Below are 22,455 nucleotides of genomic sequence, written 5' to 3'. Positions count from 1 at the left end.
CAGACGGACAGACGGACGGACAGACAGACATGGCTTAATCGATTTCTTTTTTCATCCTGATCATTTATGTATACATTTGTCTATATCTATCTCGATTCGTTTTGGCTGTTACAAACAACCGTTATGTGAACAAAATTAATATACCCTTGTGCACAAGTGCGCTCGGGTATAAAAACTAAATTTTTGGAGGCATTTTCCCAGCTAACGTTAAAGCTAACATTTTTCCGAAATATTTTTTGGTGGGTGTTAAAATATAATAAATTCTGATGGAAAAATTATACCGAGTTTTTTTTTAGTATATAGTGATGCAACCTAATGTACAACTATACATACTTATAGAGTACGTAAAGAGCAGAGCAAGCGAAAAGGATTTATTTATTATTGCACTAACGTGACTGGCAAGTGTTGAGTTAAAGTCAGTTTAGCATATACATATGTATGTGTGTGTGTGTGTGTGTGCTAATGTGGACGAAGGTTTGGGTCGCAACTTGCGGTGGTAGCAAAAAGGATACAGAATATATCTATCAGCCAATGTGTAAACCAAAAACGACTGTGACGATGAGTACGAAATATAGCATTTTGTGGTTGGGCTGAAAAGCGTACAGAGAAAGGGTGGGCGGGGCGAAGACCAGGCAACGAAATATTTACACGTAAAATTGCTGAGAATATTATAAAACTTTTTCACTATACATACTTACTTCTTTGAAATTGGAATACATATACGATTGTACATACATACATTTGTACAGCTGCTGAAAACTGGAGTTCTGGCAGCAAAAAAAAGCGAAACTCAGTTGGATTAACTGCGAGAAGTTGGAGAAGACAAGAGTGCTCAGCGCGATATGTTTCAGGGATACACAACAAATGAAAATGTAATGAGTGCACAATGAGAACTGTTTGCTATAAACTTAACTCATTTAATTATTTGTCATGATTTTCAACTTCTGAACTATCTATGTATATGATACTGGAAATAATTATAACATTGTGGGATATCAGCTTATGTGATTATATTTTTATTCAGTTTACAAAAATAAAATGCATCGAGGAATAATCACTTTAAACCAGCTAACCAAGGTGAGGTTAGGTTGAAGTCGCTGCATGAGTTCAATGTAGGTGAGAGGCACATACATATAGGCGCGTTGGTCGCGTTGTATGTACCGTATGGGAGCTCGCATTCGATCCCATCCGTTCACCTATTTGGAAGTATAACCAGGTGGTTATGTTAGTAAAGCGCGAGAGCTCATAAATACCGGTTTCGCTTAAGTCCGCCAGACAAACAAAGAGGTGATGGTGAAATAGTGAGTGTCCTACTCTTTCAAACTCAATCAGAGCGGCAGCACATCTTCCCATCAAGCATCTCCCATCCCATCTGTTATAATTCCACTCACTTGCCTAAGTAGAGCGGATTCCAAAAAAATGAGTTCCTCGGATCTTTTCTTGTCGAAGCCAGATTTATCGGTTCGTCCTGTACGTGGGTTCTTTCGCCAATCTTTCATTTTCCTTCTCAAAAAAGTGTTTTTTTTTTAAGCCTAACAGATGATTCGAAAAGATTTTAGTATGTAGTTTTGTATAGCCAATTTAGTATAAAAAATTGCAAGTTCCAAGTCCCTAAAAAGTAACGTTGATTTTTGGAAATTTTTTCGCCTGGATGTTGCTCATTTTTTGCCACATAAAAATAAATTTTGTTCATGAATGGAGTACAAAACTGGATACATAAAACTTTTCTAAGAAATCGAATTGAAGAGTTGATAACTTCGATTTCACTTTTTTTTACCAAACGCAGGGTTGCGTTTTAACATTTTTCTGACTAGTTCTACTGAAATAATCATAATACATGCTTCCTTGGCTAAAGTTTAAAGATATTTGGTGGGCTTTAATTTACTGACATTAGAGTGGTGGTACGTTAGGGTGGTAGGAACTGAGATCCGGTGGGTAAGTACTAGAACGGAGTAAATGAGGTCAATTAACTTTGAAATAAAAAAAAATATATCTATATATCATACTTTAGGATCCGACTGTGTTTGGTAAAAAAAAATGCAAACTTAAGACTCGGGTGTGTACGGCGAACTTTTCTTTCTGGTACGGTCTAGATCAGAGAAGGGCAAAGTGGCTACCAGGAACCTTTTGAACTTAGGAGGCGGCTTGGCACATTTAAGTGGTAGATGAAGGGTAACATCAAGAACAGCGTATTCAAATTTCTTCTACTCCGACTCTCATTTAATTAAGATAAAGTTTAACTACGGTCATAAATTTAATAAAAACTTAGTTTTTCAATACTTACATCTAAGCAGCATCGCTGGGCTTGGTTTGTTCAATTTCAATATTTTCACCTATGTACATATGTATGTACGTATATATTTAAGTTCATGCGTTTCGCTTCAAATACTTGTGTATGTTTATTTATGCAACCCTTTATTTGATTGTTTGTTTTTATAACTTTTTATATTAATTTTTCCCATTGCAGATATTCAAAACAATTCTCGCAAAATTTCATGATGTTTTTCCATAATTGCCTTTAATACCAATCACATTAGTAGCAGCCACTTGAGTTTTTCACTGCAACCAAGTCACAAAAAACACTTGAAGTTTCTTCATTGGTGCACGCAGGCACACACACACACACACACACACACGGGCGACGACAGGAATTCGAAGCGAAATACAAAAATGAATTTGCGTAGACACGAGGAGCAACAAAACGCGGCGGCGTCCACCAACTCGCGCACACAGCAACTAACAAGTGACAGCAGGATAATAACGAAGAATGGACGCGGCTCACAACAGAGTCGACAAAAAGCAAGTCAAGCAGGCTGACTGACTAGCTGACAGGCAGGCAGGCACGGGCAACACGAATCTGCCACACCCAAAAAATATTCGCACAATTTTCGTACCATATTTTTTTGTTTTTGCTTTTCGTTTTCTTAATAGTTTTTGTTTTTTTTTTTTCTTTTGCTTGCCGCTTAAAATTTCGCTATTTATTGCTATTATTATTTTTTTCAGTTTTGTATAGAATGCTTTCGCTGTCTACTTGCTGCTGCTTGTTCTACTTCTTCCTTCCTCTTCGTATTTGCGTCGTTTTTTGTTGTACATATTACAATTATTATTATTACTGCGCGTTTCTGGCGTATATATTTTTGTCCTGCGATATCCTTCAGTGCTACTTGACGTTGCAACAACAACTGACTGCTGCAAATGCAAAGCCAACAACTGTGGGCGGACAAAGGTTCATAAAAAAGTGGTGGCGGCAAAAGTGATATGAGATACCGAGTAGGAGCAGCAGGTCGGGTTAAGTTAAAATGTGCAAACAGAAAAGGGAAGACTAGAAGTGTCACAGAAGGGAGGAAGGGAGATGAGAAGGTCGGGTTTGTTTTTTTTTTGTGGGTAAGAGGAGTGTGGAGGTATGCAGGTTGGTGGTTGAGTGAGGGGTCTAGTCTAGCAAGGCTCATAAATAAATAATATGTTAAAATGAAACCACGAAATTTTTGACAAGGCGAATATATTGCAGCAGCACACACACACACACCCTCGCCGTACTTGGCACGCATTTACATGAGAAGGTATGCATTTGTGTGCGCGGTTAAGTGCACAAGCGGACGTGAGGCGCATGCATGTGCCTGCCTCCGTGAGACGACCGACCGGCCAGCCAGGATATGCACACGGTGTCTAGCGAGAGGATAAGGCCTATGCAACGCAGAAGAAAAAATAAAATACCATGAAAATCTTAGTGTTACATCTTTCTCTCACTCATCACTTCGTCTCCTCCACCCACATTTGCCTTCCCAACTTTTTGTTGTCGCTGTCGCTTGCTACTCGAGCGACGACCCGAAATGCCAAAAAATGCAGCGAATCGCGTTGCATGCAATACTACAACACAACAATGCGCCCAGTGCGCCTGTGTATGCACATACATATGTATGGTTGCTCAAAAAATGTAGCAAAAGCATAAAAATGCATCCAAGCAAGTGTAGCCCAGAACGTTGAAGAGCATTCCGCGCGCAACTTTATCGCCTGTAAATTTTCGACTCCCCAACTCGAATGCGCCGACAATACTGAAATGTCCTTCGACGATGACTACGTCGAGGCCATGGCATGGAGCAGCAATAACAACAACAACCAACAAAAATGGGAGTGAAAACCAGAACAACAGCAACCACACAACAACATATTGACGTTAGCGGCAGCAGCAGCAGTCGTGCAAATAAAAGCAGCAGCAACAAGCCACATAAACATGCATACATACATACATACTTATTAAAGTGCCTTTCGAGTTGAGTGACGAGCGCATAAATGGCACCGAAAAATAGAGCAAAGAAAATGAAAAGCATACAAAGCATAAAGCATCTTTATATGTAGGTGGTGGGTGGGGGTGGAAGCTCCGAAAGCAGGAATAGTCGCAGCTTTGCACGCATGCACGCACAAAAAAATGAAACACAGCAACAGAAATAAGTAGAACAGGAGCAAAGACAAATAAAGAACTGCCGTGCTTTAAAAAACAAAACAAAAAAGGTGGTGGAAAAAATCGAGCGCATAAGCATAAGCGAGCTACAATAACAAGGGAAAGGATTAAGCGTCGAAAGCGGAAAAAGTCAAAGTTTGTAGGGAAAAATAAATCAAACACTTATACTGGGCGCTAGTCTGTGGACTAGTAGCAAAAAAGGCTGAATAAGACTAACTTTTTACAACAACTACAACACTTATGCAGAGCTTGCTCGAAGATAGCGAGATGCCCGCATTTTGGGTTAACTAATTAGTTCTCTATCTTGCCAGTTCGCCCGCGATGTAGTGTCCGAGGAATCCAGGTACATATGTATGTACATTCGCATAGCCAAGTCTAACTATCAGTCTTCAATTGCTACCTTCAAGGAGTTATTGGTGCACTATAAAGATTTGTAAGCAACCTGTCTGTCAGAGTAGATGGTGATCGGGCGTCTTGTCACAGGCATGCACCTAAACCAGAGGGAAGCATATTTTACTACTGTTTACTTAGATTGTAAGACACTAAGATAGTCCGCAGACGACTCTACTCTGGAGTAAAAGTGCGTTTGCAGATAAATATAATCTCAAACAAAGCTCGTTTTTTAATCACCCCGTTTACACAGGTAAATCTCAGATTATTAGCCTTCAAATTTGTGGTGCTTGTCATTCTCACATCTCAAGGAAAAGCTATGTTCTTCTCTGTGTCACCGTGATCACTTTTTTCTGCTAAATCAAGCAATTTAAATATATTTTAATTAATTATTTTAATAAAAATACCTTTACCAACCTATTTTCTTTGCTAGCATCAATTTGTGTTTACTTTTACATTTGGCATTTCCCCTCTTCTTCGCAAAAATTTATCGATAAAACTAGGTTGGACACCGAAAAGTTATCGGTTTAATCGAAGACGAAGAGACGAATTTTGTATGGTTAATCTCTTTTTCTAACTAATTACAGATTAGGGAGTTAAGCTCGAAAATGAAGATAATCTATTTATATGTAAACCTAGTATAAGCTTCTCCCGGATTTGGAGCTTGGAACAGCTTGTAACGAGGAATTGCATGAGCTTCTCCTTGAAATCATGGCGCAGAAGCATGACCATTGACAAAATCCAATGAGGTGGCTCTCGGAGTATTCGAGAGAAAGATTTAGCGGAAGATTTACGGGCCTTTACGCGAGTACCGTAGACGATGTGCGATGAGCTATGTGAGCTTTGCAACGACATGGACATAGTGCAGCGAATTAAAATACAGCGGCTCCGCTGGCTTGGCAATGTCGTTCGAATGGACACCGACGCTCCAGCTCTGAAAGTATTCAACTTAGAACCCGCTGGTGGAAGCAGAGGAAGAGGTAGGCGCCCACAGCGATGGAAAGACCAAGTAAAGAAGAACTTAGTTTCACTTGGCATTTCCAATTGGCGTCAGTTAGCACAGAAGAGAAACGACTGGCGTGCTATTTTGGTCTCGGTCAAAATCGCTTACGCGAAGTTTATGTCTTTAATCAGAACCACGAGTGGATTTCTCTCCTGGTCGCCTGAGAAAGTCTTGGGAGAAGATAGCCACGACAACCTCACCTAACCTTGTTTACGTTTAGGGGTAATTTTTAATACATGAAATTAGACAATATGAAAATGGGCGATTAAAAAATCTGCGTCGAAGTTTTTTAAAAATAATTTTAAAAAATTTGTAATTAAAATTAGATAAGAAATATTTGAGTTATTAATATTTTCATAAAATTCTGCTTTACGAAATTGTACAGAATGCATCAAAAAATTAAATGTTTTATAACATCTGCAGAATTCCCAAAAAAAAAAAACGTGTATGCAAATTCTTTAATGACTATATCGGCCCTAACCCCCAAAATAACGTAAGCGACATTTTTTTCAAAATTTTCTTTTTGATGCAGAAATATTCCTAGAGCTTCCAGATACATTTCTGCATCAAAAAGAAAATTTTGAAAAAAATGTCGCTTACGCTCGATATTATTCTAACTGCCGGTTTCACGAAAGCAATTGAACTATATGTATTTGTGATACTCATCAAATTGGCCTAATTTTATAACTCGCTAAGGGAAAGGAATTTTTTTTTACGAAGCATGAGGCAGTCTAAGGGCCATAAGTATGTCCATATAAAATATGTTTGAAGTTTTATTATAACTTTTTAAAAACTGAAATATACTCACAATTATTTACAAAAAATCTGTGGTTTTTTCTCGGAATGTTTAACACGACTGCAAACTTACCTGAAAGGAAAAAAATTTGCAATTAAAAAAAAACGCCATAAAAATCAGTTAAACTTAGTACATACAATTTAACAGTAAGGAAAATGGTAATCTGAACCCACTGTAAAAAAATAATTTTGTGAAGTTGGAGCAAACTCCTATAGGAATAAGTAACACGTATAACTTATATAATATATAACTCAATTAAATGAATTTTACGGCCGCAGAGAATGGGTTGTTCACAAGCCCGGTTCAACGCAACATCAAAAAATTAAAAACAAAAAAAAATTTTTTTCTAAAAAGCGGTCGCCCCTCGGCTACATATGTAGCTACTATTATAATTAAAAGAAAGTCCCTAAACATTAACAAACAGAATTTGACAGTAGATACATATGTGCATACACATATGTATACATATAAATGTATGTACATATGTACGTGTGAGCAACGCGCGAAATTCGACATAGAGACGCGCCCAAGAGGTAGGCAATAAGGCAGACTAAATTCGCGAACTGCGGAGGAAATTTAAATAGGATACATAAGAATCGGCAGAAAATTACCGACGCAAAAATTTAAGATGTAGGCAAAATGGCGCTTGTAATTAAGTGAAGAAAAGCAAGTTGTTTAAAAAAATCGAAAATTCCCGTGGAGGATATATGTAAGCACGCATGACTCGGGCATTATATGCAAAAGCGAACACTCGAATTCATACCTGCTTGTGTGTGTTGGTTTATGATTTTATGTATATAAATCTGTATCAACTCTTCACCGAGCATACTTACAATATAGTACAGAGAAGTTTCAATTATGTGGAGAAAGTGTAAAGGATGTATGGAAATATATGTATGTAGCTATGCACAGCCCACGACAAAAGATAGCACATCAACATTTTACCAGTTTTTACTACTTTTCTCTTACTTTTTTAAGATTTATTACCGTTTTATTAAAGTTCAGGTCCATATCTACATCTTGTACAAAAATTTTAAAAATTCCACAAACTTTTGATCTCAATTCCAAGTATTTTAATTAGAACTTCTAAATTAATTTTTTTAATGCAGTTTTATACATAGCTTATGAAAATCTACTGTACTAAAGTGCCAGGTTCAAGTTGCTAAAAATTGCGCTGATTTTTGAAAATTTTTGTCTGATGTTATGCACTCGTTTCCATATAAAAAATTACTTTGTATGGAAGAAAATGCGTTATACCGTCAGCAAAAAAAAAAATTTACAAAAATCAAAGCAATTTTGTAGCAACTTCAAACTGGCACTTAATTACAACAGATTTCAATAAGCGATGAAACTGCGTACCAAAAATTATGCTAGAAGTTAGAATTAAAATGCTTGGATATGGGATGAAAAGTTTGTGGAATTTTAAAAATTTTTATACAAAGTCTGAAATTTTAATTTAGATACATATATTGTGTTTCTTAAATAAAGGGCTATCTATACTTTTATATAAAAAAAAACAATGAAAATTAAACAAACAAAAGATAAATCGTCTGAACTGTTCAAAATGTTGAGGTGCTATCTTTTTGTCGCGGGCTATATATACATACTTGATGGTTCTCATATATGCGCATATACATAGATTTATGCATGCGCTATATAAAGCTTTCAGCCTCACAAACGAAAAGCTGAGTGGCGCAGCGAGAAGTGCACCGACAGCAAAATAACCAAAACTAAACACTGAAGCAAACTAAAACAAACTAAACCAAGTAGTTGCAGCAGAATGCTGCAAACCAAAACTACATAAATACCAGCAGCGCGAACGCAACTGAGTGTAGGTGATGCATTGAACTGCGAACATGCATGCGAAGTGGCGGCTAAAGGACTTTGCAGCCACCAAATGACCGACCCAAAGCGCAACCGATACCCGGACAATATAGGCAACACAACACAGCCCGGCCAAATGTACGACCTGCTATCGTACATAATAACCGCCTAAGCAACGTAACAAACGATCAACGCGGCATACATTCCGCCATTCGTTTGCCAACTGTGACGGGCTTGCAATGAATGACTGAAATCAAGAGCATAGCGAAAGGACAAAGGCAACTTGGGTAGCAAGCACTACCACTAATACAATACGGTTACTATTCCGGACATTTTGCCCAGTGTGAAAAGCAAATGTAAGCCACAGCGCACAAAACTAACAGCCGTCGCTACGATGCAGGGCAGTTGAGGAAGCTGTACTACAACAACAAAATACATATAGTCAACAAGCAAACAAGGAACTGGACGGGATCGAAAGAGCGAGTACGCGAACGTGATTCGCGAAAGCGAATCGAGTCCACACGCAAACCAGAAAGGACCCTACACTACATACCAATGCAACAGTGATGGTGGTAATGGTGGCTGCAGCAGCAGCAGCAGCAGCAGCAGCAGGAATTTCATTAAACGCGTTACGCGAAACCAACAATATACATACATACATATGTACATGCATATGTACGGTGCAACAGAAGCAGTGGCAGGCATAATGGAAGTAACAAAACAAGGACACAAAGTGCACTACATACCAACGTAACCTGCATAGAGTGTGACGAAAGGACCGACAGACCAACAAACTATACGCCTAACATCTACATAAGCATCCGCTTTTAGTTTGCATTGGCATGCAAAGACGATGGCTTCACCCAGCAGAGTACCCAGCACCTAACCACCAAATGCCACAACATAAACACATGGGATTATAAACATGTTCTCGTACATACATACATAAATGTGATGGCACCTGGTGGAATGAGGGCGGGAAGCTTTGTGGCTATAAAACTGTCCTACGCCTCATAACCCATGGAGTTTGAATGCATATTTGTACATATTTACATACTTGCATATGTATGCTTGGCTAGATACACATCGGATAGTTTAAGATGGTCTACTTTATGGATTAGAACAATAAATAGTGGTTGGTCGAATATTTGAAGGCAGTTAGTAGAGTACTTAGCTTTAAAGGAAAAAAATTTATATTTCCTTAAATTGTTCGAAGCTCAAACTTTGAACGTACGAGAGGTAAAAAACGGTCGAACATAGTTTCCTTTAAGTTGCAGGCAGTTTCTAGTACGTATCCATCAAATCTCAGTTCTTGTCTCCCTAAGATACCACTCAAATGTCAGTAAATTAAAGCTTGCTGAAAATCATTAAGCTTGTGTCAAAATACTTTAGACTCAGGGGTGTACTGCGAACTTTTTTTAAGTTCCTCTGGGTCGAGCTACGGAAGTGAAACTTATCTTGATTCATTTCTTAATCATTTAATAACCGTAATAGTTGCATGTTTCGATCTACTGAACTTAACATAACATAAAATAACATAACATAATCACAAATCAAGGAATGAATTTTATTTGTGATTTGCTTCGCTGGGGTGAGTTGAATTGAGGTTAGTTAAGGTGAATTGTGTTGAGTTGAGTTTTGGTGAGGTGAGGAGAGTTGAGCAAATCATATGGCTGGACTTAAGTCAAAAGTTAACCTACCTTTTACACAGCTTATTTTTGACTAAGTCTTAAAAAATTGGCTAAACTAAGTTGAGTTGGAGACACCAGCCCATAATCTTCAGTTTTATCTCTTTATCTTTATTTTTTTGTTCTTAATTGCTATCCTCATCTGCATCCTTACTTTATCTTTATTCTTGTCTTCATTATTATATTAAGTTTTTAAATTTTGTTGGGGCGGCAACTGAATTTTTCACTGTGCAGAACATTACGTCAAACGGATGACTTTTAATTTGTTACGTGTATATTTTTACATATCGACGGCTGAGTGGAAGATCAATCTATCCTGGCAGCCGGTTCGAAACGCCCTATCTAAGAACAGGGGCTCAAGAACGTCCTATCTCAAAATTTGATTCAAGAACGTCCTGTTTTAATGTAAATTCAATATATCGGCAGCTGAGATAGGACGTTTTTGAAGCGATAGGTCGATCTTCCACTCAACTGTCGATACGCTTTCAAGGGCAAGTGGTGGTCATCGGGAATGAGGAATGTCTCTGAGTAAGAAAATATACACGGTGTGACGACGACAGGATAAGCAGCATGCTGATCGTCAGAAGTTTCTGGGTACACTTTCCGGACACTACTACCACCACTATGTATGTATTATGACTGCTGGTGTTCAAAAAGCAACTAAAGAAAGTGGAAGGAAGACCAACTGAACTTACTGCTTACGAAGATGACTATACTGACAGCAGCACTGGGACCTAATATCCAAGAATACGCGTTCAAAACAGCCACCAGACTTAAAGCCGTGGGGAAGTTGGTATGCAAGTCTTACGGTAGCATAGATCTCTCTGGAGGCATTGTGTTATTGATCTTGGAACTGTACTTCAAGACAAATTTTAGAGCTGGTGGTTGTTTTGGTAGAATTTTTTAGACAATGATTTGAGATGAAACGGCAAATTCTCCAGCAGATTCAGATTTTCGAATACTTAAATGGCGACAGTGATCCCATCACCAGCAAGCCGAGGCTATACTTATGTTTATATTGACCAGGTATTGGCGTTGAATTATGCGCTCATTACCAACAGGGTGGTATGCGGATTTTAGGCTCCACCTACAACAAGCATGCTGCATGCCTTACCTCGGATAAATTCAAATCCTCTAGCCTGTCAAAAAGGATTTTATTTCATGAAATACCCATTCGACCAGTAACGGTTACATCGCCTGAAACCAAATACTTTAGTTTTGTTTAATATTTCTATTATAATTGGGTAATTTACGGTGGAAATTGTAAGATTTTTTTGGCTGGAGTTCACATAAAATAATTTCAAATACAGATGCAGGCAAATCGTTTACACTTGCAAAAAATACATACAGTTACGTTGGCGTTCTGGAATTTGGAGAAAAAAAAAACAATGGTATTTTTTATTGAAGGAGTTTACCTCCAGTGTTTTTTTTTCTTGATTTACATGCGCGCGAAAACGTAACGGTAAAATGTTAAGAATCAGTGAAAACAACGCTATATGCCCAACTCTTGGCATAGCAACTGCGACCTGCTCACTCTTTCCATGCACTGCTGCGCTGCTTGACACGGTGCAAGGAATACATACGCCTACCTCACCGCTGGAGATATCTGTATTTGTTAGCTTGTGCTTGCATTTGCATCTGTACGTTCTTATATACGCAATATACTGCAGTTGCCAAGGTGCAGCCACGCATGCAATTATTCATAGGGAGTATAGAGAACCGAATTGGCGCCACCGCCCTGACCGCGTAACTAGGCAACTTGCTGAGGCTCAGATCCAGGGTAGTAAGCACACAACCATTGCTATATTGGTGCGTTTTACGCTTCATACAGGTTTGCGCATATGTTATGAACATACATACATACATACATATGTACATTAGTGCGGATCGGTCCCCATACAAAAAAAAAGTTTTTCCAGTCCACCCCTAGGATTAAAGATATTTTGAAGGCGATCGCAAAAAAAAATTATTTTTTTTTTGCCACGGCCCCCGATGGGCTATTTACTTTTTTTGACACTACGTCGCCATTTTAAGTCCGATTTTAATGAGCCGTACACCGTTGTTCATGGCTTGGAGTTCAAAAGGCCTTTTCGTCAGAAAAAAATTGGAACTTAGGTATGATGTGAAACGAGATACCGACAGTCACTACTAGAATTTGAACTCGGAGTAAAAAATGATTAAGGTAAGAATTGTGGTCCAAGCCATGAACAACGGTGTACGGCTCATTAAAATCGGACTTAAAATGGCGACGTAGTGTCAAAAAAAGTAAATAGCCCATCGGGGGGGCGTGGCAAAAAAAAAAAACTTTCCGATCGCCTTCAAAATATCTTTAATCCTAGGGGTGGACTGGAAAAACTTTTTTTGTCGATCCACCCTAATGTATATATGTATGTAGGTATAGGGTACTTCAAGGGTGATGCAGATCTTTGACAGCAATAATTTCTGATTTGTGGAGACAAAAATCTTTCGTAAGACAAAAAGGAGTTAGCGTTATTTTTTTGTCTCTTAGCAATAAGTTTAAAAACTAATGCATAAAAAAAATGTTTTAATTTTTAAAATAAAATTGATCATTTTAAAATTAAAAGAATATTAAATTAAAAAGGAAAGAAATGAGTTTAAAAATTTAATAAAAATTAAATGAAATAAAAAATAATATTTTTAAAAATAATAAAATCTAAAAGTTAAAACAAAATTTAAAAAAAAATAAGAAGAGAGAAGAATACAAGTTTCTAAAAATTAAATTAAAAATAGGAAAAATTAAATAAGTTTCTAAAAATTAGGTAAATAAAATAATCGAGGACTTGAACCACGGATCTCTCGAATGGCACACCAATGCTTTGCTCACTCGGCCATTGCGACAATTGGAGCGGCGCGGGCAGAATGATATACAAGTGCTTTCTCTCTAAAAGGATTTTCACAATGAAAATTGGCAAGGGAGCTTTCAGGAGAGAGTAAACAATGAGCCTTATTCATAAAGAGTGAGCTTAGGCTCAGACTCATTTTTTGCAGTGAAGAAGTGAGCTCAAGTACAGAATTTATATTGAAAATCGAGCCGGAGCTTAACCTCAATTTCAATGCATGGGGCCAAAAATCTTTTAAACTGTCTTGCCTGCTGTCTTTCAATTGTCTTACAAAATATTTAGTCATGGAGCGATACTCAGTTGAAAAACGCGTAAATTCAATAATTGCATTCTGCGCATTGTGCGATTTTTTCGGTCAACATAACCGATCATCTGAGTCAACAATCAGCTGTTCGATGCAGAAATTCGAATAAACTGGGTCGGTGTAAAAAGTGGCACCACCCACAGCTGCTGTGGAACAAAGTGTTTACGCGCTTATAAAATTGGACTGAATTAAGCCCAGAGACCATTTGGACTGACTATGGTGAGTAACTCTTTAGTGTGGTTTTTGAACTGGCAAAGTTATCGGAGCGCACTTCTTCGACAATGATGCCGGTAACAACGAAACAACAAGGTCGAACACCATTCGATTTTTTTTTTTCTGGGCTAGGTGAAAATTATGGTCCATGACAATAATCTCGAGACGATTCCGTAATAATTGATATACAACCCGAACTATGCCAAAAAGTTATGAAAAATTCTTATATGTATGCGCATCCTATGTTGCCAGAGGAGTCCCGGTGGGCATTTAACTAATATCGTGTTTCATACATACATATGTATATTGCAACGGCTAAAAAAAACATGATAAAATAAAAATCATTTTGGTGGTTTATTTATAAAAAAAGTCGGCGGTCTTATTGAATCACCCTAGTAGGTACCATCTACGCAGCTTAATATGTGTGTATGTGCGACTGAATGCGCGCAACTACATACTAGGTGCATATGTATGTACGTTAGGGTAGTCCAAAAATGCATATGGAAAAAGTAAAGTCGGAAATGGTATAGAATCCTTAAAAATCAATATTTTTCTATCTGTTTATCTGCAGAAGATTCCCAGTAATAATACCCAATTGTTTATTTAACCATATTTTTATGGGAACTATAATTTATAGGTCCGCCAAAACCCACAAAAACCCCGAAAAATGCAAAACGGGGACTAATAAAAAATCGTTTGTATTAAGAAATGGTTAAACAAATAATTGGGTATTATTATTTTTAGTCTCCTGAAGAGAACCAGGAGTTTTCCGAATGAAAAACATTGATTTTCAAGAATTCTATACCATTTCTACGAAAAGTTTTTTCCCCATATATTTAAAAATACATGGAAAACTTTGAGCGACATCTTAAATATTTTTTGATTTCAAAATAAAAAAAAAATATATAGAACAATCCCAGGGGGTGAGAGCATTACAATTTCGACTTTACTGTTATTGGACCACCCTAATGTACGTAAGTGTACGTATTATTGAATTAAATAGGAATATGCGTTGGATAGGCCGAATGCACGTTAATTAATTGGAAATGAAATAAGATGAAAGGTCAGCTAGCTGGTAGGCTACATAGCTAGGGTTTCCACATCCAACACATCTACTCCGTTTTACTTAATGGCTTGCACCAATCGTTACTTTGTTTGCGAGCCGAACAGAAAAATCGAATTAAGTTACTCATACGCCATGGCGTACCAGCAGTGGGGGGCCTGCCTGCACTCAACTACAACTTTTACATCTACTACATATTTACTGCTTCAAGTTCAAAGTAAATTTGTTGCACGAGTAAACGCACGGTGGCGAGCAACACCTGAAGCTCTAGCAAATACATAATACAAAAACAAACAGCAACAACAACGTGCATAGTGCAACGCGTAACCGGGCACACTCGATGGGGTGGTAGGCAGCAACGAAATTAAATTTTCTCATCGACAGTTTCTGTGAGTCGGCTGAGCTTACTGCATTAATACAAATACCCACACTTGTTCATACAAATGCATCCTTGTGCGAGCATGTACATACAACAGTCGACGTCCTGGTTAGCGATAGTTCGCGAAGAAATTTTGTTTGGCGAGCGAGCGAATGAATAAGAGGCTGCTTAAAAGTGAGTGCGCTGAGAGGGGAGGGGAGGGAGAGTGGATACAATTAAAAAAATATACAACAACAACAAAATAGTGAACGATGAGTGCGTACAACGACTTTCAATCAAACGAAAGCGCCATACAAGAGGCAGGCGAAGGAGTCAAGCGTAGTGCAAAAACAAACACAGACATATAAAAAATGCAATTTACATCATTGAGCCACCAAGCAAGCGAATGCAAGACAAACGAAAAAATGTACCAAATGGGCCTTCCTTGCTGATATGCCTGTTGTGCGTTTTACACACAAATCTTGCGCCCATCATGCCACACGAGCAATCGGCTGCGCGTACACACAGCTATTGATTTTTAACAAATTGCAGTGAAAAAAAAACAAAAACAACACAAAGACGAAACAAAGACGAAACACAAAGGAAAAAACAGCGTTGTAGCAAAAAATGGCAAAGTGAATGCAAAAAATTATGAAATAATAAAACGGAGAAAATTATAAACGAAATAAATATGCAAAAAGAAAGTTGACATAAGCAACCAACAACGGCAAAACAGCAATTTGGACGGTGCGTCAGTGGAAAATGTACATATGTATGTATGTATGTATGTATGTATGCCTATGTTATTGCAGCAAGTTGGTCGCAAGCAACAGGATATGTGAGCTACAGTCGTTGTTAAGTAGTTGAAGGATATTTGCAATTTGCGTGAAGGTGACGAACTGATGATAACTGACTAAATGACGCACACTGTGTGTGTGTGTGTGTGCGTTGGAAGATGAGAATGGCTGCGGCATGGCAAAATTGCATAAGTTTGAGTGAAAGGACAGGATCTGATAGTTGGTTTTCGGCTATACGAATGCACATACATATGTATGCACATAAAAGTCGAACATGCAAGTTATATAAGTTACGCTACAGCTTATATTGCAGCATAATTAACGATTTGAATGCTGTGGAAGCAAAGATATCTATGTTTAAGTAAATATGCTTTATATTTAAGTAATTAAAATAATAGTATACAAAATTCGCTATCTATAAACGTTTGATCAATAAAGGAATTTGTATGATTATGAACTCATTTATTGGCTTCAGTATCCTTTATCAATAAATCCTATCAAGAAGTTGTAGTTATGCTCCCTATGAGAATGACATCCCGTACCAAAAATTATAAGCGCACCGCATATTGTCTTAGCAATTTATTTTGTGTTTTTTAATTTTAGCTATTTCTTTATATAAATTTAGTTTATTCTTCGCCAAAAACCGGGAGGAAACCAGGTTTCAAACTTTGTGCAGTGTTTAAAAAAAAATAAAAAAATAAAAATATAAAAAAACAATAAAAAATGGTTCATAAAAATTTGAAGCCTTTTTATTATACTATAGGAGTGCCAGTTACAGTCGAAATTCGACCGTGTTTCTAGTTATTTAAGAGCCTTGGACAGAATTTGTAACTTAGCAGGATTCTAACTTAGTTTAACTTATGTACGAGGTACAAAATTCCTTAACGGAAAAGCTTCCATTTTGGAACTAAATCGTGGCTACAATTTTTTATATCTTTGTTATTGACCCGATACATTTAAGTTTGTCAATAAATTTCAATAATCGATGAATTCAAAAACATTAAAATCCGATAATCACAAATTCGATAACGCTACTAATTTGGATAACTTTCTATCGATAACTATGCATTTCGAGGGCTCGATGAATTTCGATAACTCAAAAATGTATATATAGTGATATAAATCGCTAACTCGATAAACTTTGGATACCTCTATAAATTTCGATAACTCGGTTAATTTTTATAGCTCCATAGTTTTGGAAAGCTATCGACAAATTTCGATAACTCGCTACACTCCGTTAATACGATCAAATTCACTAAGCAGTGATAGCTCGATAAACTTATATAAATGCCAGTATGCAGCTGTCAAGAAAAGCAAAAACTCCATATAAAATGACGTACAAGAAATGCCTAAGAAATTTTCTTGAGTCAAATTTCCTTAAGGCAGCACGAAGTTCTTAAGAAATTTGCTACGCTTTCTACTACGGTTTTCTTAAGTTTTTTTGTGAAAAAAGAGCACAAGGCAACCAATGTTCCATTATTTCTTGATGAAAGAGTGACGCAACAGGCTGTGAACTATCAGATGTCAAAATTCCTTGAACACAAACACGAAATAATGGCAATTTTTTTCTAGACCGTTTTCTTGAGAGTTGCATACAGGCCATAACATTGAAAGTTCGATAATTCAACAATTTTAGTAAAGCTTTCTAATAGTTCATTTAAAGCCAACAGGCCAAAAAGAGCGCTAGTACACTTCCCTGTGGAGTGTGCTTTGTGTGAGTTGTCTTCATCATGGTCATTGTGCCTGCAGTTGCGTTACGCTAAAGAATATGGACAAATTTCTTAAGCTTTTGAAATAATTTTAGCCAAAATTTTTTCGTGTTTAACCAAAATTGTTCTTTGTGTTATGTACATATCAAGCCCTAGCCGCCAAAAAGACGTAAGCGAAATTTTTTTTTCAAAATTTTCTTTTTGGTGTAGAAGTATTCCTGGAGCATCCAGATGCACTTGCATCAAATTTTGAAAAAAAAATGTCGCTTACGTCTTTTTGGTGGATAGAAAAGACACGCCTGACTGAGAAAACTTATTATATTTAAACCATTTTTATATTTGTTATTTGTTTTTTTTTCCTTTAACCGACTTTTTATTTTCATTTTTTTATGTATGTTAATTCATAATTTTGGACCACGTTAAGCGATTTCTATAATTCTAAATTTTTAATGTGGTCCCACTACAATAATTTGGTTCAGATTCAATCATTGGAAATTAAGAAGAAATTAACGGTACTCTTAAATGTTTATATGAGATTTGAAGTCGGTTTTATTTTTTGCTTAAAAATTACTTGTTTTTTTTTTGTCCGAAAAGAAAGCACAAAGGCCACGCATAAAACACACAACATATTATTTAATGCAAGCGATGGAAAATTTGCGGTGTGCGTAATTTGTAAGCAATACAATCTGTTCGCTTTCACCCCTGGAGACCAAACCAAATGTACACTTTGTAGATTTTAGTGTGCACCACATGCTGATGGCGCTTACATAACCAGCGAAATCCATACGCAAAATAGCACAGAGCGCGCAGATGAAAAGATGGTGAGGAAAAAATTAGAAAAAAATTGGAAAAGCTTCAAAGATAAATGTTAAATGGTAAATCAATAAAACCAAACTTGCACAAAAGCTATGGGCAAGCGCTTTCAAATATGTTTTCGTAAGTAACAATTTAAATATGTGTGTACATATGTTTGTATGTATTTTGCAGACAAAGGACAAGGACGTGCCCGGCAGGAAAAATATTTGGAAAATTTTATTGCAGATAGTGCATTATCCCAGATACCTATTTCGATAGGCTCTTTTACTTTCCATTTCAGATTTATTTTTGTTCCCGGTTCCACATTCCGTCAGGTCAAATGGAGTACAGCATTCAAAAGACAAAAAGGTTTGAAAAAATGGATGCCACCAAATGGGGGAAAAACGTACGTTAATGCGGGTGTGTTTATCGTTATGAGCTATCGGTTAACGCTTAAATGTATGCACATCACATGCATGCAGGGTTGCCAGTTGGCGTTTAGTTCGGCGAGGGGATCGAAGGGGGGAGGGAGAAGCAAATGTGGGGGTGGTGTATGTACATATGTTTAAACAGAGCACACACACAGCATAGTTCGTTTTTTGTTATTACCACACGAACAAGCAGACTAAAAACAGTACTATCCGGTTTTTGACCCCTGCTTTTGGCAACCCTGCATACATTTTTGGTGATAGAATTGGCATCGAGGGTCCATGCAGGACTGGTGGAATGTCATATACCTGAAATCAGCTCAAAAATGGAGTTAGATGCTCCTGCATATTGCTTTAATAACCAAGCAGCGAAGGCACATCTGTTGAGAGTGCACACAGATGCCTGGTGTTTGTGCCGACAGAAGTGTGCCCAATTTGCAATTCCACATAAAAGCAGATGCCTAGCAAAACATATCCTCTAAAATTGGAAGCAACATGAGGTTTGCAAACCTGCAGCACCTCGATGCCTTCCATCGAAATATTCACTCCATTTATGATGGTGGATTGGATAGCCGAATGTTTGTGTGGGCTGGTACTGGTTACGACCTAAGGAATACCTGATATAAGTAAACAATTTTTAACAAAATTGCCTGCTGCCTCAATACCGGGTACTGCCGCGCGATCTGGCAATGCCAAACTAGTTTAGAAGTAGGCTGACCAATGCTTTGAAGTGCAGCTTGGCTGACACTGTAAACACCTCTCAACCTCTTACCACGCCACCTATTTGCCACCATGTAGTCGATGGCTTTGAGGAATGAAAGTTGTCCCCGTTACATTCGAGTCTAAAGACTCCACGTCCTGAGCTTAATATTTGGATTAAGCCAGTGCGACAAAAATGTTCACAAAACCGTACCACCTTACAAGGAAAAAAGTTCGCCGTACACCCTTGAGTCTACAGTATTTTGTCGAGGTCCCAGTTTTTATTTTTTGGCCGAACCTTGGGGTAGTCTTTTTTACATGTTCCGTCTTATCTTCGGCATTTACAGTCGGATCTTAAAGTTTGATATACACTTCGAGTCATTTGAATAGCACACCCTTTTGATATTTTGTCGAACATACTTTGTATGGAAGAAAATGCAAGACACTGTCATCAAAAAAAAAAATATTTCAAAAATCAAGAATAACCACATGAAATTTGCACTTTATACTAAAATTGAATGGGCTACAAAACTGTACACTCGAATTTTTTTTTTTAATATTACTAACCCATTCACTGCAGCTTATTAGGAGAGCACACCCCTTTGTTGTTTTCGGATATTTCATCATACAATTAATAAGCTTGATAAGTAGAATATTTTCAGCCTAACAGATGATTATATAAACTTCAAAAAAAAAAGATGCGAATACATATGTGTCTTTCCATCTGTCTTTTATAATACCAACTGTATGAATTGAATAAACTTTGATTTCGGTTTCCCATTAAATTTAAATTTTGAAATAATTCTGCATGTTATTAAACGTGCGATATGTAATCACAATCATACATATGTATATGACTAAGTATCTAATTATATTTAGATATTGCCAGAAGCCCCATTTTTTGCTATTTGCTATTATTAAAAAACGAAATTTGGGCGTATGTGTGTCATTTCTATGCGGTTAAGACAAAGACACTGAAATTGAAATCTCAAATTAGCCTTCGCTTTCATATCTTAGAACATCGCTGCGCAACTACATATTGCTTATATCTACATGCCTAGTAAATATGTATGTACATATGTATGTGTAATGGCACTATTTTTCAAACAAACAAAAGAATAATTTTGATATGAAGTCATCTTTCCAAGGTTTGCAATGCGGATGCAAAGCACATGCACGACGTTTGATATTTTACTTAGTGAGCTCATAATATTACGTAATCTCGAAGAAAAGTGCTCTCTTACACAACAATTAACCTTTTTTCCTTTCACTATTTAATATTAATCTGGTCTACTCAGTAAATTTTTACCGACCGAAAATCGGCAATCATTGCAAAAAGAAAAATTGTTCATGAAAATAATTGCAAATTTTATATTACTACAAGGTGTACACTTACATTTTACACCGGCTGTACACAGAGCCATGGTTGGTTGGTTTAAGTGGATTGGAACCCAGGTCTTCGGAAGAATATAGTTAGTGGGCATCGCCTTAATTTCAGACGGTAGTGCGTCTAGGACGGAACCGTGCCCGAAAGGTATTTCTTTCCAGAACCCCAGGGCACGTAGTCTGATGGCGCTGTTAGCAGCTGAGTTTTCGATAAAGATATCTATGGGTAATAAGACAAGAAGGACGTTCAAAACATCCTTCGAACAGAATTTCATTGCACCTGTTACGCTAGTGACTGCTGAGCTTTGAGCTCAGCCTAGATTTTTAACTAAGTAAGTAGCAAGGCTGGCCACCAGACCATAATTCTTGGTTTCGAACCTTATCTATTGCCCAACATTCTCTTGGCTGCTGAGAAAGCCAGCCTGGCTTTCCTTGCACGCTCTTCAATGTTTGGTTTCCAGTCCTAATGCTAGCAGAAAAAAGCTTAGAATAAAAAATGAAAATACTTTTTACCTCTTTCAATATTCTTAATAAGCATTTGGCATTGATGACTCGATTTTAAAAATTTCTATATCCATTGACCCGATTCCACTTTGCACAGTTACATATTTGCTGCATTCGTGTTAATTCTACAGTCGATTTCCTTTACTTTTTAATAATCAAAGTGCTATTACATATATATATTGAATGAAAAATTTCTTTTATTGTAGTTTTTCTCTAAGAAGTCAGTCTAGAATTTACGTATACAAATCAACGATAGAGTACCAATTTCGATGGTTTAATGAGCATAAAGGTGGTCCAAAAATGCATGTGGGAAAAAGCAAAGTCGGAATTTTTACGCTCTCACCCTCTAAGATTGTTCTATACCGTAAACAAACATACCACTAATTTTTTATTTTGAAATTGTAAAAATATTTAGGGTCGCTCAAAGCGCTCAAAGTTTTCCATGTATTTTATATGAAAAAAAAAACTTTTCGATGAAATAGTATAGAATTCGTAGAAATCAATATTTTCGACCGGAAAACTCTACTGCTCTTCAGGAGATTCCTAATAATGATACCCAATTATTTATTTAACCATTTTTTCATAGTAAATATATTTTATAGGTCAGCCAAAGCCCCTAGAAAATTCCAGAAAATGTATTGGGGGATAATAAAAAATCTTTCGTATTTAAAAATGGTTAAATAAACAATTGCGAATTGTTACTGTAAGTCTCCTGGAGAGAACCAAAGTTTTCCGATCGAAAAATATTGATTTTCAAGAATTCCATACTATTTTCACGAAAAGTTGTTTTTCTTCCCGATATAAAATCTATGGAAAACTTTGAGTGCTTTGAGCGACCACTAAATATATTTTGATTTCAAAATAAAAAATTGGGGTATATTTTTTTTTTTTATACAGAAGAATCCTAAGGCGTACGAGCATTAAAATTCCGACTTTACTTATCTTGGACCTAATGAGCATTCCGCGAGCTTGCATATAATTTGTATTTTCGTATGCATATTTTTAATGAATGCGGTTCAAATTCTTGTAAATGCGAATGAAATATGAAAAGGCAAGCAAATAAACGAGTCTAAAAATAATTTTATGAATGAGAATAAATAAATAAGTAAATTAAAAACGCAAATATCTCGTCGACAAGTTACATATCTATATATGTACTTATGTATATGTACAACGAA

At 36.9% G+C, this 22,455-nt stretch overlaps 1 long non-coding RNA gene across 1 annotated transcript in view; it reads right to left on the bottom strand.

Annotated features, from left to right (window-relative positions):
* The window catches only part of LOC108359927 (uncharacterized), a 48,610-nt gene that overhangs the window by 9,122 nt on the left and 17,033 nt on the right, over positions 1-22,455 (bottom strand). Inside the window, exon 2 of the long non-coding RNA XR_001847018.1 lies at positions 6,661-6,720. This is a non-coding gene — a long non-coding RNA (uncharacterized LOC108359927). The remainder of the gene's footprint in view (positions 1-6,660; positions 6,721-22,455) is intronic.

This window comes from Rhagoletis zephyria, unplaced genomic scaffold (assembly GCF_001687245.7).
Source record: "Rhagoletis zephyria isolate East Lansing unplaced genomic scaffold, Rhagoletis_zephyria_1.1 Rzeph_scaffold_00491, whole genome shotgun sequence".
Lineage (NCBI taxonomy): Eukaryota > Metazoa > Arthropoda > Insecta > Diptera > Tephritidae > Rhagoletis > Rhagoletis zephyria.
Note: the sequence above shows the minus strand (reverse complement) of the source record. Positions and strands in the feature narration are given on the sequence as shown.